The 14,674-nt window shown below is 38.5% G+C and overlaps 1 pseudogene across 1 annotated transcript; it reads left to right on the top strand.

Moving 5' to 3' along the window:
* The first annotated feature begins 2,001 nt into the window (after positions 1-2,001).
* On the top strand, positions 2,002-14,437 carry LOC309665689 (vacuolar protein sorting-associated protein 37A pseudogene; annotated as a pseudogene). Its single transcript has one exon. The product of its transcript is annotated as a vacuolar protein sorting-associated protein 37A pseudogene (transcript).
* The last annotated feature ends 237 nt before the right edge of the window (positions 14,438-14,674 follow it).

Below are 14,674 nucleotides of genomic sequence, written 5' to 3'. Positions count from 1 at the left end.
AGAACAAAAAAATCTTAAAATTTGTATGGAGACACAAAAGACCCCAAATAGCCAAAGCAGTCCTGAGGGAAAAAAACGGGGCTGGAGGAATCAGACTCCCTAACTTCAGACTACACTATAAACCTACAGTAATCAAGACAATATCGTACTGGCAAAAAAAACAGAAACATAGATCAATGGAACAAGATAGAAAGCCCAGAGATAAACCCATGCACCTATGGGCAACTAATCTATGACAAAGGAGGCAAGGATATACAATGGAGAAAAGACAGTCTCTTCAGTAAGTGGTGCTGGGAAAACTGGACAGTTACATGTAAAAGAATGAAATTAGAACACTCCCTAACACCATACACAAAAATAAACTCAAAATGGATTCGAGACCTAAATGTAAGACCGGATACTATAAAACTCTTAGAGGAAAATATAGGGAGAACATTCTTTGATATAAATCACAGCAAGATCTTTTTTGATCCACCTCCTAGAGTAATGGAAATAAAAACAAAAATAAACAAATGGGACCTAATGAAACTTCAAAGCAGTTGCACAGCAAAGGAAACCATAAGCAAGATGAAAAGACAACCCTCAGAATGGGAGAAAATATTTGCAAACGAATCAACGGACAAAGGATTAATCTCCAAAATATATAAACAGCTCATGCAGCTCAATATTAAAGAAACAAACAACCCAATCCAAAAATGGGCAGAAGACCTAAATAGACATTTCTCCAAAGAAGACATACAGATGGCCAAGAAGCACATGAAAAGCTGCTCAACATCACTAATTATCAGAGAAACGCAAATCAAAACTACAATGAGGTATCACCTCACATGAGTTAGAATAGGCATCATCAGAAAATCTACAAACAACAAATGCTGGAGAGGGTGTGAAGAAAAGGGAACCCTCTTGCACTGTTGGTGGGAATGTAAATTGATACAGCCACTATGGAGAACAGTATGGAGGTTCCTTAAAAAACTAAAAACAGAATTACCATATGATCCAGCAATCCCACTACTGGGCATATACCCAGAGAAAACCGTAATTTTAAAAAACACATGCACCCCAATGTTCATTGCAGCACTATTTACAATAGCCAGGTCATGGAAGCAACCTAAATGCCCATCGACAGACGAATGGATAAAGAAGAGGTGGTACATATATACAATGGAATATTACTCAGCCATAAAAAGGAACGAAATTGAGTCATTTGTTGAGACGTGGATGGATCTAGAGACTGTCATACAGAGTGAAGTAAGTCAGAAAGAGAAAAACAAATATCGTGTATTAATGCATGTATGTGGAACCTAGAAAAATGGTACAGATGAACCAGTTTGCAGAGCAGAAATTGAGACAGAGATGTAGAGAACATTCGTATGGACACCAAGGGGGGAAAGCAGCGGGGGGTGGGGGGGGGGATGAACTGGGAGATTGGGATTGACATGTATACAGTGATGTGTATAAAATGGATGACTAATAAGAACCTGCTGTATAAAAAAAAAATGTGTGAATAATTTGTTATATTTTCTCACTCATTATAGAAAATATTTCTTGAGCACTCACAATGAGCCAGGCCTTCTGTTACATATAGGGAATAAAAGACGATCTAGCTCATATTATAGAGATCGTTTTATATTTGTATCCAAATTTTATTATTTTAGCTTATAAGATTATACAATTTGATTTACCTTCATTCTCCTAAGAACAGTAAAATAAAACCTTAACTGAAAACTTCAGTTTATCGGCTGGTTGGGCCGCCAGGGCCGTGAAGGTAGGATTGCCAGTCACGGGAGGCAAGTTCCCTGTCTCCAGCTGTCCGCAGTCAGAGCATGGCCCCCTGACCGAGGAGCCCCGGCCGGCTTGCTTAGAGAAGGCGCGGCTGCCCCGGCACTTGGGCTGGGGCATCCCTGCGCGCTCCTCCTCTGTCGCGGGAGACCCGCCGCGCTGAGCAGCTGGGAGAAGCAGGCCAGAGCCTTCTAGGGCCTCGGGCCCGGGCACCCGTGGAGGATGGGCTGGCTCTTTCCCTGACCAAGAGCGCCTCCTCCCCCGCGGCGGGGACCCCCGGTGGTCTCCCCAACCTCCAACAGCAGAAGCAGCGCCTGATGGAGTCCCTCCGTAACTCACACTCCAGTATAGCTGAAATACAGAAAGGTGTGGAATACAGGTTGCCATTCACCGTAAACAACCTGACAATTAGCATTAATATATTGCTTCCTCCACAATTTCCTCAGGAAAAACCAGTGATCAGTGTTTATCCACCAATACGACATCACTTAGTGGATGAACAAGGAGTGTATGTTACCTCTCCATTAGGAAACAATTTTACAATGCGCTCAGATCTTGGGAAAATTATTCGGAGTCTATTGGATGAGTTTTGGAAGAATCCTCCAGTTTCAGTTCCTGCTTCAACAGCATTCCCATACCGGCACAGTAACCCAGGTGCGATGCCTCCTCATGCTTCTCCGGGTTTTCCATTTCTTCCTCCATATTCCCCACAAGAAGCTACCAGGACTATCAGTTCTTTATCTGTTGCTGACACTGTTTCTTCTTCAACGACAAGTTATACAACAGCCAAACCCGCTCCGCTGCTCTTTCATTTGGTGTCTTTTCAAATCTGCCATTGCCCGTTCCCACAACAGACACCTCAGCAATGATAAGCCAAAATGCTTTTGGTTACAAGATGCCTGATATCCCTGATGCATTTCCAGAACTCTCAGGACTAAGTGTATCACAACTTACAGATACGAATGAACAAGAGGAGGTATTACTAGAACAGTTTCTGACTTTGCCTCAACTAAAACAAATTATTACTGACAATGATGACTTAGTAAAAAGTACTGAGGAGCAGGCAAGAAAAAATCTCCTTTTGGAGCCCAGCTTGGAAGCCAAAAGGCAAACTGTTTTAGATGAGTATGAATTACTTACACAAATGAAATCAACTTTTGAAAAGAAGATGCAAAGGCAGCATGAACTTAGCAAGAGCTGTAGTGCGAGTGCCCAATAGGCAAGATTGAAAGTAGCTGCACATGAAGCTGAGGAGGAATCTGATAATATTGCAGAAGATTTCTTGCAGGGAAAAACTGATATAGATGATTTTCTCAGTAGCTTCATGGAAAAGAGAACAATTTGCCACTGTAGAAGAGCCAAGGAAGAGAAACTTCAACAAGTGATAGCAATGCACAGCCAATTTCATGCTCCACTATAGATTTTCCTGAAAACATGAACTGCCAAGAGAGGAACGGGACACAAAACTAAGCACATTTATATTTATGATTTGCAAATTGGCATTTCATCACAGTGGCTGAATTCATAGGTAAACTATACAGATTATATACAGAACTGAGACTAATTTTGTACAGATTAGAATGATTTGCTATGATCTTTGCTTTGAGAAATTTTTCTGCACTATTTGCACTAAAAATGTTTATTTATTGTTGATAAATCCTAACATATTTAAGTTTCACTGCTGTTCCTCTCTTACTATTGATTAAATACGTATGCGTGTAATTTTAGCTAGTTTCAATATTTTATAAAATTACTTCATTTAACTTTGTAATTTTAATTTGAAACCGCCTCATTGCTTTATCGAGAATGGTTTATATTTTTTCCTCTCAACCTTTTTTGAAAAATTACCATTTCAACTGTAGAAAAACTCTTATTCTTCCTGTTTCTTTCTGGATGATAAAACTTTCAAAAATAATTTGTTTTTAAATATTCACAGCGTCAGGAAACACCAAACCTGCCAATGTGCCATCTCAAGGAAGTAACTTTTAATACATACAATAAATCAAAAGAATAAACCAGCTGTTTTTACAAACAAAAACAAAACAAAAAAACTTCAATTTATCCAACCATCTATGAATCGTTTCAAATCATTTGAAATTATCACAAGCCAAAGGAAACTATTAGTTTCAGTAACTCACAAGCCTGAATATGTGTGTCAAAATAGTCTCTTACAATAGAATTATTGCCTATTTTTATATTTATGGATTTGAGAGAAAAGAAAAACTTAAAATTGATTAACTGTAATAAATTTACACTAACTGGAGGGTGCATGTGGGGCTTATAGCATGAGGACCTACAGTTACATTGCTGACTGGCAGGGGAGTGAACTAGGGCTGCGGTTCTTAGAAAATGTTTATGAGTTCTTTAGTAAATAAATAACCATTTGTCATTAACATATTCATCGGTACTATTCAAAAACTCTATGGTTTTCCAAATGCTTTTGAAAATAGCTTATTGGACTAAAGGACTTCATTCAAATAAGCTGTTCATTTCCTTTGTTTACATGATTAATATTCATATCAAACACATTTATCTTAATGCAAAGACATAAAAATTCTGACTACAGGTCAGAATTATCATCGATTCCAACGAAGTCTGTTAATGAGGTATTTGTTTTTGTGCAGAGTACTATTCAAACCATTAATGTACATCCCAAGTAGTTCATGGAGGCTTTTTTATTATGCAATCAAGCATATTCATAGGGACAACATGCCCTTGTCTGTTAACCATGTCTCTTTGTTTATTTACTTATTGATTTATGAAGTGCAGTACACTGAAAAGGCTCTCTTAGGAATTATGGGAAATTACTAATGTTCCTCTGCATAGTATTTCTCATTATACTCCAACAAGAGTTCACAGAGAACTCGATTATGTAAACTAAAGATTAACATTTGTGTCCAAGTGATGACACAAAGCTTGGTAAATCCAGTCTGAATTTCAATTAATTCAGAGAAAAAGAAACTCACCCACTGTTTGATTGATCATGTAGACCAGTGGTTGGTAATCTTTTGGAGGTTTGAAGACTGCTTTGAGAATTTAGTGAAAGTTATGGATTCTCCTTCCTGAAAATCTGGACCAGGTGAAGAACTTATGGTGGAGAAAAAGAAACAGTGATTTTTCACTTATCAACCAGTGATATTGTATGTTATTGTATGTTATTAGATAGTCTCCTACTGCCAATGCCTTATCATTTTCTGAGCTCTAGCGGTTTCTACCAGTATATTTATTAAACAAGTTCTACTAAACCACAAGTTCATAATTATAACTTGAAAATAAGTTCATGCCCCAGAGGTTTGCTTTACTCCTACTCTTACCTAAAAGCCTCTACAATTCAGCATAGAAAGTACAGAAAAGTAAGGTTCCTCATCAGTAAACACTGTATCGTCAATGTCTTCTCTGAACATTCCCTTCTCTTTGCCTTAAATGAAACCAGGTTACCTCCTAAAGGCATTGCTTTTTCTGTAATCTTCTCAAGTAGAGGTGATTTTTTTCCCCTCTCACATTGCACATACAAAAGAGTTAGAAGGTAGATTATCCTCCATGCTTTCCATTGCAACGTCAAATCATTTCCCCCTTCCTTCTATGAATTTGAAGCTCATGCCAGCCCGCTATACTAGCTGCTCTACTTCCTCAATGCTATCATATTCTTATCTCCTAGTTACCCTGCTCCTTCTTTGACAGGATTAGATCCTAGATCCTAGACCAGTCTTCCTTATCACTCCGACTTCTGTCATCATTCTTAGTGATGACGACATCCACACAGATGACCCGTCATACACCTCAGTCCCTCAGTTCCAGGAACTTTTTCTTCCACAGCATCTCAGCCAGCCATTCCCATAATCTGTTTCAAACATCCCATTTCTAGCTCCCACCTTCTATTTCTTTGAGCTCACTTATTCTATTAACAACCTCCTCCACTGCTACAATTTTCAATCTTGACCCTTCTATCTATTGCTAACATACCCATGTTCTGTCTTCAGCTATCTATTTTGGTAATCGTCAAGACTATCACTCCCTTCATGCTTTCACCTTTGAGTGTACAATCCTAACAAAACCCTGGTTGAACCTGAATAGCCACTTTTCCTGTATCTTGGTGATGCTAGAGCACATCACTTAAATTCATGAATACATATCTCAAATGGGCATGCAACACATCCTGGAAAGTCTACAGTGTTTCCCTAGTAAGCTCACTTTCCCACTCTCTAAGACAATCATTTCATACCCCTCCCCTCTCAAAAAACCTCCTACACCCCCTTCCCTTTTCATTCTCAGCTGATGACCTTGACTCTTGACTTTTTGAGGAAACAGACATTATTAGATGGGAACACCCTCACATTCTCACCTCCATATGTGAAACCTACCTGTGTCAATACCTGTTTCTCCATCCTTCCTCCTGTTACAGTGGAAGGTGTGTCTCTCTGCCTTCAAAGGCTCATCTTTCTCTTGGACTTCAGTTCCCATCACATCACTCTTTCAAGTTAGACAGGCTGCCCTCTCACAAATCTCACAGACTGGTGAAGACAACTACAGGTTGGTGAATCCTAAATGCCAGAAGAAGCACTGCTCTGTCTAAACAACAATCCAAACCCTACTACACTCCCCAAAGGATCTTGTCTGGCTCTAATTATGGAGCCACTCCAAGACACAATCCATGTGTACCAGCCATGTGGCAAATCTGGAACCCTTGCCATGATTACTTTGTTTTTCCCCATTCCTGGCTAGGTATCCATTCTGTATAGAAATGGATAAGGGAGCCCAGTGTCTCCTGTGACTTGGGGGCTAAGGCACCAATCTTTCCTCCTTGGAAGGCTACATAAATATTTTGACTAACCTTTACAATTTTTTATTCTCATTTTGTAGGGAGACGATCTGTCCATGTACTTTCTAAAGTCTTTCAATACTTATTAGACTCAGGAACTTTAGAGTGAACGAGGATATTAGAGACTATTCATTTAACTCCCATTTTAAAGCCTCAGCAAAGCAAAGTGACTTGGCTAAAGTCACACTTTTGATACTAGTGAACACAGTATTAGAATCATGTTCTCTAAGACAGAAGCTATTTCTACTGTGCTACTTGTGATTGTGAGCTCCTTGGAGTAATAATACCCTAGAAGTATTATTATGTAAGCATCTGACCAAAAGAATATGAAATAGATTTATGGATTCACGTAGTGGATTCCATATGGATACCCAAAAGAGATCCATAATTACAGACTGGAAACCACTCACCCGTGTGTAAAATTAACAATATTCCAGGAGTGGACCGACTCATTAACTACATTGTATATTACTTCTCCTGAACAGTAAGCTCTTTCATGGCCTTACTGTGAAAGGAAACCCAATTCTAAAGAACTCTGGCCTTAGAAGCTGCCTCCATTAGACAGCTGGACATATCTGGAGATAGTTACCCTCAGTCTCCTTTTTGTTTTTATGAAAACCCAGGGAATTGTAAAAAAATTAATCTTATTTTATAATTCATCATCAGCGACCAATTAAACAACCACATACTGAGCACCTGCTACTGTCAGAAAATGTGCTAGACACTGGCTTTACAGAGACAGCTGTGATGTAGCTCCAGCTCTTGGGAACCCATGATTCTGCATAGACACCCATAAAACATTGGTATAGCGCAGCCACCCAAGAGGGCTAGCACAAGTGATTTGCTATTAATAACAAAGTACTGAAGTTGGTGAAATATTTACTTTAAAAGATTAGAATGGATTCGGTTATCCTTATAATAACTTTGTACTCATTTACTGGCATCATGATATACATTCTTGAGTAGGAATAGAAGGGATAGAGTTATGATTCATCTGGATAAATCCATGGAGGTGTGTCAGCAAATGAAAATCACTATCATGTGTCAAAGTAGAAAAACTTGTTGACAAGCTCTAGCCTAGATCTAGTGGAAGAGGGAAACAGGCAGACAGACAATGATTACAGGATAGTCCATTAGGTTCAGTCATAAGCACATGGTGTAAACACAGGATGCTGTGGGCAGGCAGAGAAAGAGAAGAGGTCACACTATTGCCAAAGCAATCCTGAGGAAAAAGAACAAAGCAGGAGGCATAACCCTCCCAGACTTCAGACAATACTACAAAGCTACAGTAATCAAAAGAGTGTGGTACTGACACAAAAACAGACATCTGGATCAATGGAACAGAATAGAGAGCTCAGAAATAAACTTACACACCTATGGCCAATTAATCTTTGACAAAGGAGGCAAGAATATACAATGGGAAGAAGACAGTCTCTTCAGCAAGGGGTGTTGGGAAAGTTGGACAGCTGCATGTAAATCAATGAAGTTAGAACACACTCTTACACCATACACAAAAATAAACTCAAAATAGCTTAGAGACTTAAATATAAGACATGACACCATAACACTCCTAGAAAAGAACATACGAAAAACATTCTCTGACATAAATTGTACCAATGTTTTCTTAGGTCAGTCTCCCAAGGCAATAGAAATAAAAGCAAAAGTAAATAAATGGGACCTAATTAAACTTACAAGCTTTTACACAGCAAAGGAAACCATAAACAATATGAAAAGACAACCTATGGAATGGGAGAAAATATTTGCAAATGATGCAACTGACAAGGGCTTAATTTCCAAAATATACAAACAGCTCATACAACTCAACAACAAAAAACCAAACAACCCAATCAAAAAATGGGTAGAAGAACTAAACAGACATATCTCCAAAGAGAACATACAGATGGCTAACAGGCACATGCAAAGATCCTCAACATTGCTAATTATTAGAGAAATGCAAATCAAAACTACAATGAAGTATTACCTCACACCAGTCAGAATGGCCATCATTAAAAAGTTTACAAATAATAAATGCTGGAGAAGGTGTGGAGAAAAAGGAACCTTCCTACGCTGTTGGCGGGAATGCACAGCCACTATGGAAAACAGTATGGAGGTTCCTCAAAAAACGAAAAATAGAATTGCCATGTGATCCAGCAATCCCACTGCAGGGCATATATCCAGACAAAACTATAACTTAAAAAGATACATGTACCCCTATGTTCATAGCAGCACTATTCACAATAGCCAAGACATGGAAACAACCTAAATGTCCACTGACAGATGAATGGATAAAGAAGATGTGGTACATATATACAATGGAATATTACTCAGCCATAAAAAAGAACGAAGTAATGCCATTTGCAGCAACATGGATGGAACTAGAGATTATCATACTAAGTGAAGTAAGTCAGAAAGAGACAAATACCATATGATATCACTTACATGTGGAATCTAAAATATGACAGAAATGAACTTATCTATGAAACAGAAACAGATTTGCAGACATAGAGAACAGACTTGTGGTTCCCAAGGGGGAGGAGGAGGAGGGATGGAGTGGGAATTTGGGGTTAGCAGATGCACACTGTTATATATAAGATGGATAAACAACAAGGTCCTAATGTATAGCACAGGGAAATATCTTCAATATCCTGTGATAAACAATAATGGAAAAGAACATAAAAAAAGAATGTATATATAGGTATCACTGAATCACTTTGCTGTACAGCAGAAATAAACACATTTTAAATCAACTATACTTCAATTTTTAAAAAGATTCTAAAAGGGTATTATTTTTTTAAAAAAGACAGAAAGGGTCAGAGAAAACTGTGCTGATAGGAGAGGGTGCGGTTAGGATTAGAGGAAACTGTGCCAAGCCACAGCTAACATGGGATAACCCTGACTAAGAACACAGAACCAGGAGCTGGGTTGGGACAGCTTGGGCAGTGCTCAGGTTATGGATTTTGGTCCCACCAGTCTTAAATCAAAGCAGAGTTGATAGCTGAACTGGAGAGACCTGGCAAAGTTCACAGTCCAGTACAAGTTCTGCAGTCAACTTCCAGAGGTATATGTTCAGCAGACACCAGCCAGGGTGCACGGCATAGCCAAACGCTTGCTGGCATGGGTCAGGGTTCAGATTCAGATTTAGCATTTGGACAGATAATCTGGAAGGAGGCCCTCTGCAATCATCTGCAGAACACAAAGGACCACGGAGCAGCAGGGGCAGGGTGTGAGGTAAACCAAGACAGAACCGTCTGATCTTTCTTCTTAAGCTTCAATTTCAGTATGTGGCAGGGATGAGCCAGCAGATGTCAAACAGAGTCAAGCAGTGAAAAGATGCAGAAGAAAATCACAGTGGCAATATCTTTGCCAATGAAAGGCTCACAGTCTAAATAGGGAGAAAGAAACACATGAGCAAACAAGCTCCAGAGATGCTGTGATAGAAGTTTGTAGAATGGACCACAAAAGCCAGAGTGGTCAATTCAGCCTGGGAAAGTTGGGTAAACGTTTTGAAATGGAGGTGACTGGTGAATAAACCTGGAAGATAAGTAGGCGTTTCCCTGGCAGAACTCAGAAAGAAAGGGCAATTGGGAAAGACGTTCTGAGCAAAGGAAACAGCATGAACAAGAGTTAACTGGACTCATGGAGCAGTCTGGAACATCCAGGGACAGTATGGGGATGAAACACTGAGTCAGGACTGATTACATAATTGTGGAGCCCGGTGATGGTGCACTGCTAAGCATGGGGCCATGAAGCCAGCCCTGCACAGAATGCAGAATGGGTGAGAGGAGGTTGGGCTTTACCATGTAGATCACTAAAGGTTTTAAAATTTTTATTTATTCTAACAGCGTTACTGGGATACAATTCACATACCATATGATTCACCCATTTAAATGTACAATTCATTGGTTTTTAGTATATTCACAAATGTGTGCAACTATCACCACAACTTTAGAATATTTTCATTACCTCAGAAAGAAACCCCACAACTTTTAGCTATCAATCCCCATACCCTATGCCCTCTGCTAGCCCTAAGAAGCCACTAGTCTACTTTTTGTCTCTATAGATTTACCTATTCTGGACATTGCATAGGAATGGAATCATATAATATGTGGTCTTTTGTGACTGGCTTTTTTCACTTAGCATAATATTTTCAGAGTTCATCTGTATCGTAGTATGTATCAAGTATTTCATATCTTTCTATGCCTAAGTAATATTCTATTGTATGGATTTACCATATTTTATTTATCCATTCATCCTTTGATGGACATTTGGGTTGTTTCGACCTTTTGGCTATTATGAATAATGCTGCCATAGGCATTTATACACAAGTTTCTTTGTGGACGTGAGTTTTCATTTCTCTTGAGTGTATACCCTGGAGTGAGATTGCTGGGTCACATGGTAACTCACGTTTAATCACTCAAGGAACTGCCAGACTATTTCCCAAAGTGGATGTACCATTTTACAATCCTACGAGTGGTGTATTAGAGTTCCAACTTTTCCACATCCTTGTCAACACTTGCTATTATTGGTCTTTTTTATTCTAGCCATTCTACTGGGTATCAAGGAGTACCGGTAAAGTTTTTTAAAAAGGGAAGAAATAAAAATCTTAGTTTTAGAAGGATGACACTGACATCAAGATTTGAAAAGAATTAAATAGAAGTGGGACTAGAGACAAAGGATTCTAACAAAGAATGAACCTCTCTCTGTCATTGGCTGCTTAGAAAAGGTAAGAAGTTAAAATGGCACTATTGCTCCAACTACTTTCTCTGTATCAGAGTCTTTACTTCACGTTGTTTCTTCTAAGAATTTTTCATCATAATTTTAATAACTGTTGCAGAAAAAATGGGGCACCACTTTTTGAGAATGTGCCCTAAGGGAGCCTCTGCTTCCCAGCTACCATCAATTCCAACTTTCCCATCTGTCCTTCCAGTGTTCACCCAACCTCAGTGATGCTTCTGGACACAACTAGAGACAGTCCAGTTTAAAATGTATTAGCAAGAGTTGGCAACTGATTGGCTCTGGAAAGTCAAAAGAGAGAAGAATATTTCTCTTCTTCTAGTAACTTCCTGGTTTCTAGCAGGGGTGACTGGGTAAAGTAGCAGTTCTTGTTACTAAGATGCAAAAATTAGACCAGGAGAGGGAGTTAAGGAAAGAGGAAGCGTTTGGATTGAAGCACACTGACACTGAGGTGTCTAGGGGATAGCAAGGGAAGTGGCTTGGCAGGTAGCTGGATAGAAGTCCTGGAGGTAGCAGTTCAGTTGTCTGTTTCAAATATTTAAACTACATAGACACAGAAGCTCAGTATTTGCTATTTTAAATGCCTACAATGAGCCTTCCAGCTTGTCCTTTGCTATAGGAAATGGATTTTGAAATTAGGAAATTTTGGGACTTGCCTGGTGGCTCAGTGGTTAAGACTGCACAGTCCTAATGCAGGGGGCCTGGGTTTGATCCCTCGTCAGGAAACTAGATCTCACATGCATGCTGCAACTAAGAGTTTGCATCCTGCAACTAAGGAGTCGGCGAGCCACAACTAAGGACCCCTTGAGCCGCAACTAAGGAGCCCATGTGCCACAACTAAGACCCAGAGCAACCAAATAAATAAATAAATAAAGATTTTTAAAAGAAGATATTAGGAAATTTTCCCAGGTACTCAGTCAAAAGAAATTTTGGGGGGAGTTTTTAGTTAAAAAACAATAGCTATGCATTTCCCCAGTTCTCGTCTGTTCTTTGCTGGTGGTATATGTTTCAAAATCCATAACTAATCACAGACTTCCCCCAGTACCTGAATTCATTCATTCACTCAGTCAATCATTCACCAGAAGTTTACTGACTGTCAGGTTCTGTTCAGGTGCTCAAGATGCAATTTGTTGAACAAAACCTACACGGCTTCTGCCTCTCCATGGAATCATCTCCACGTTTTTTCTCACTCAAAAGCTATTCATTTTTCTGGGAACGGCAATCGTCTAGCATCTGGGAGTTGAACTAGAGAGGAATATTTTATTTCATGCACCAAATAATTTTTAAATAACTGCTTAAACCATCTTAGAAAAACATTTAAATTGTTGGCACTTCTCTTAGGATATTAAACTTTATGAATAGCATTGAAAAATGATTACAAAATTGTTTAAATCTCTAAAGGATATGTTTTTAATTTTCTAAAGCAAGATAAGAATTGAAAATCTGGTTTAAAAATCGAAATTCAGAATAAATGTTAACACAAGACTGTAAAGCACTGCAGCACTGCTTGACCCTGGCTCAAAAAACAAACAAACAAAAAAGGTGGGAGGCAACATTAAGCTTTGCAAGACTTTTATTTAATGGCGCAATTTCAGTGATAAAAATGACTAAAACCCTAGACTAGCCCATTAACACCTTTTCAATCAAAGAGTAATTTTTATTGAAGTGTAACTTATATACAACAAAACTCATTAATTCTGAGTGTACGATTTGATGAGTTTTGATAAATATATACAGCAGTGTACCATTCAACACAATGAAGATATAGAGCAGTGCTATCCAATAGAATTTTTGGTGCTGGTGAAAATGTTCTGTAACTGCCCAATATTGTAGCCATTGACCACATTGGCTATTGGGCACTTGAAAAGTGGTTTGGGGACTGAGGAACTGAATTATTAACTTTAATTTTAATTCATTTAAATCTTAATTTAAGCAGCTACATGTGATGCGGGGCTACCATATTAGTGCACAGCATTTCCATCACCCCAAAATGTTCTTGCTGCTATCATCTTGCAATGTTACTCCAGTGCCCTCTACTGAGCCTAGCATCACACTAACCGGCAAGGAAATGTTTACCAGTCGCAGCTCCATTATTACAAAGCCTGGACTAGAAGAGTGGGTTTGGAGCTGAGAGAAAATAGATGACTTGTCAAATACATGTATTTTTAAATGTAATGGATTTCAACTTATCGATTTTTTTCTTCATGCTTTTTGTGTTCTGCCTTAGAAGCCTTTGACTAATAAACGGTCATAAATATTTCCTTCTATGTTTTCTTTTAGAAGTTTATAGTTTTAGCTCTTAACCTTTAGGACTATCATCTAACCTGAGTCGAAAATTTTATATGGTTTGAGGTTAGGGTGGACTTTACTATTTTCACATATGGATATTCAATAGCTTTAGCACTTGTTGAAAAAACATCTTTTCTTTCCATTATTGAATTACATTAGCACATTTGTCAAAAATCACTTGAATGTATATATAGGTCTATTTCTGGACTCTCTGATTTATATGTCTAACCCTACACTAATTAGACTATCTTGATTACAGTAACTTTTATAGTTAATCTTGAAATCAGGTAGAATGAGTTCTCCAACTTTGTTCTTTTTTCTCACTCAAAAGCTATCCAATTTTGCTCACACAAAATTGTTTGGTTATTCTAGGTAGTTTATACTTTCATATAAATTTTATAATCAGTTGTCTATTTATATTTTTCAGTGCTAACTGAGATATTTGATTGGGGTTTTATTAAATCTATAAGCCAGTTTTAGACTAATTAACATCTTAATTATGCTACATCTTCCAATCCATGAACATGGCCTTTCTTTCCATTTATTTAAATTTTATAGAAAAGTGAAACCTCTAACACTGTTGGTGGGAATGTAAGTTGGTGCAGCCACTATGGAAAACAGTATGGAGGTTCCTCAAAAAACTAAAAATAGAGTTGCCATATGATCCAGCAATCCCACTCCTGGGCATATATCCAGACACAACTATAACTCAGAAAGATACATGTACCCCTATTTTCATAGCAACACTATTCACAATAACCAAGACATGGAAACAACCTAAATGTCCACTGACAGATGAATAAAGAAGATGTGGTATATATACACAATGGAATACTACTCAGCCATAAAGAAGAATGAAATAATACCATTTGCAGCAACATGGATGCAACTAGAGATTATCATACTAAGTGAAGTCAGAAAGAGAAGGACAGATACCATATGATAGGGCTTCCCTGGTGGCGCAGTGATTGGGAATCCGCCTGCCAAATCAGGGGACACAGGTTCAAGCCCTGGTCTGGGAAGATCCCACATGCTTCAGAGCAACTAAGCCCA

This window comes from Balaenoptera physalus (genome assembly GCF_965194825.1).
Source record: "Balaenoptera physalus genome assembly, chromosome: 8".
NCBI lineage: Eukaryota > Metazoa > Chordata > Mammalia > Artiodactyla > Balaenopteridae > Balaenoptera > Balaenoptera physalus.
This window is presented reverse-complemented; position numbering and strand designations above follow the sequence as displayed.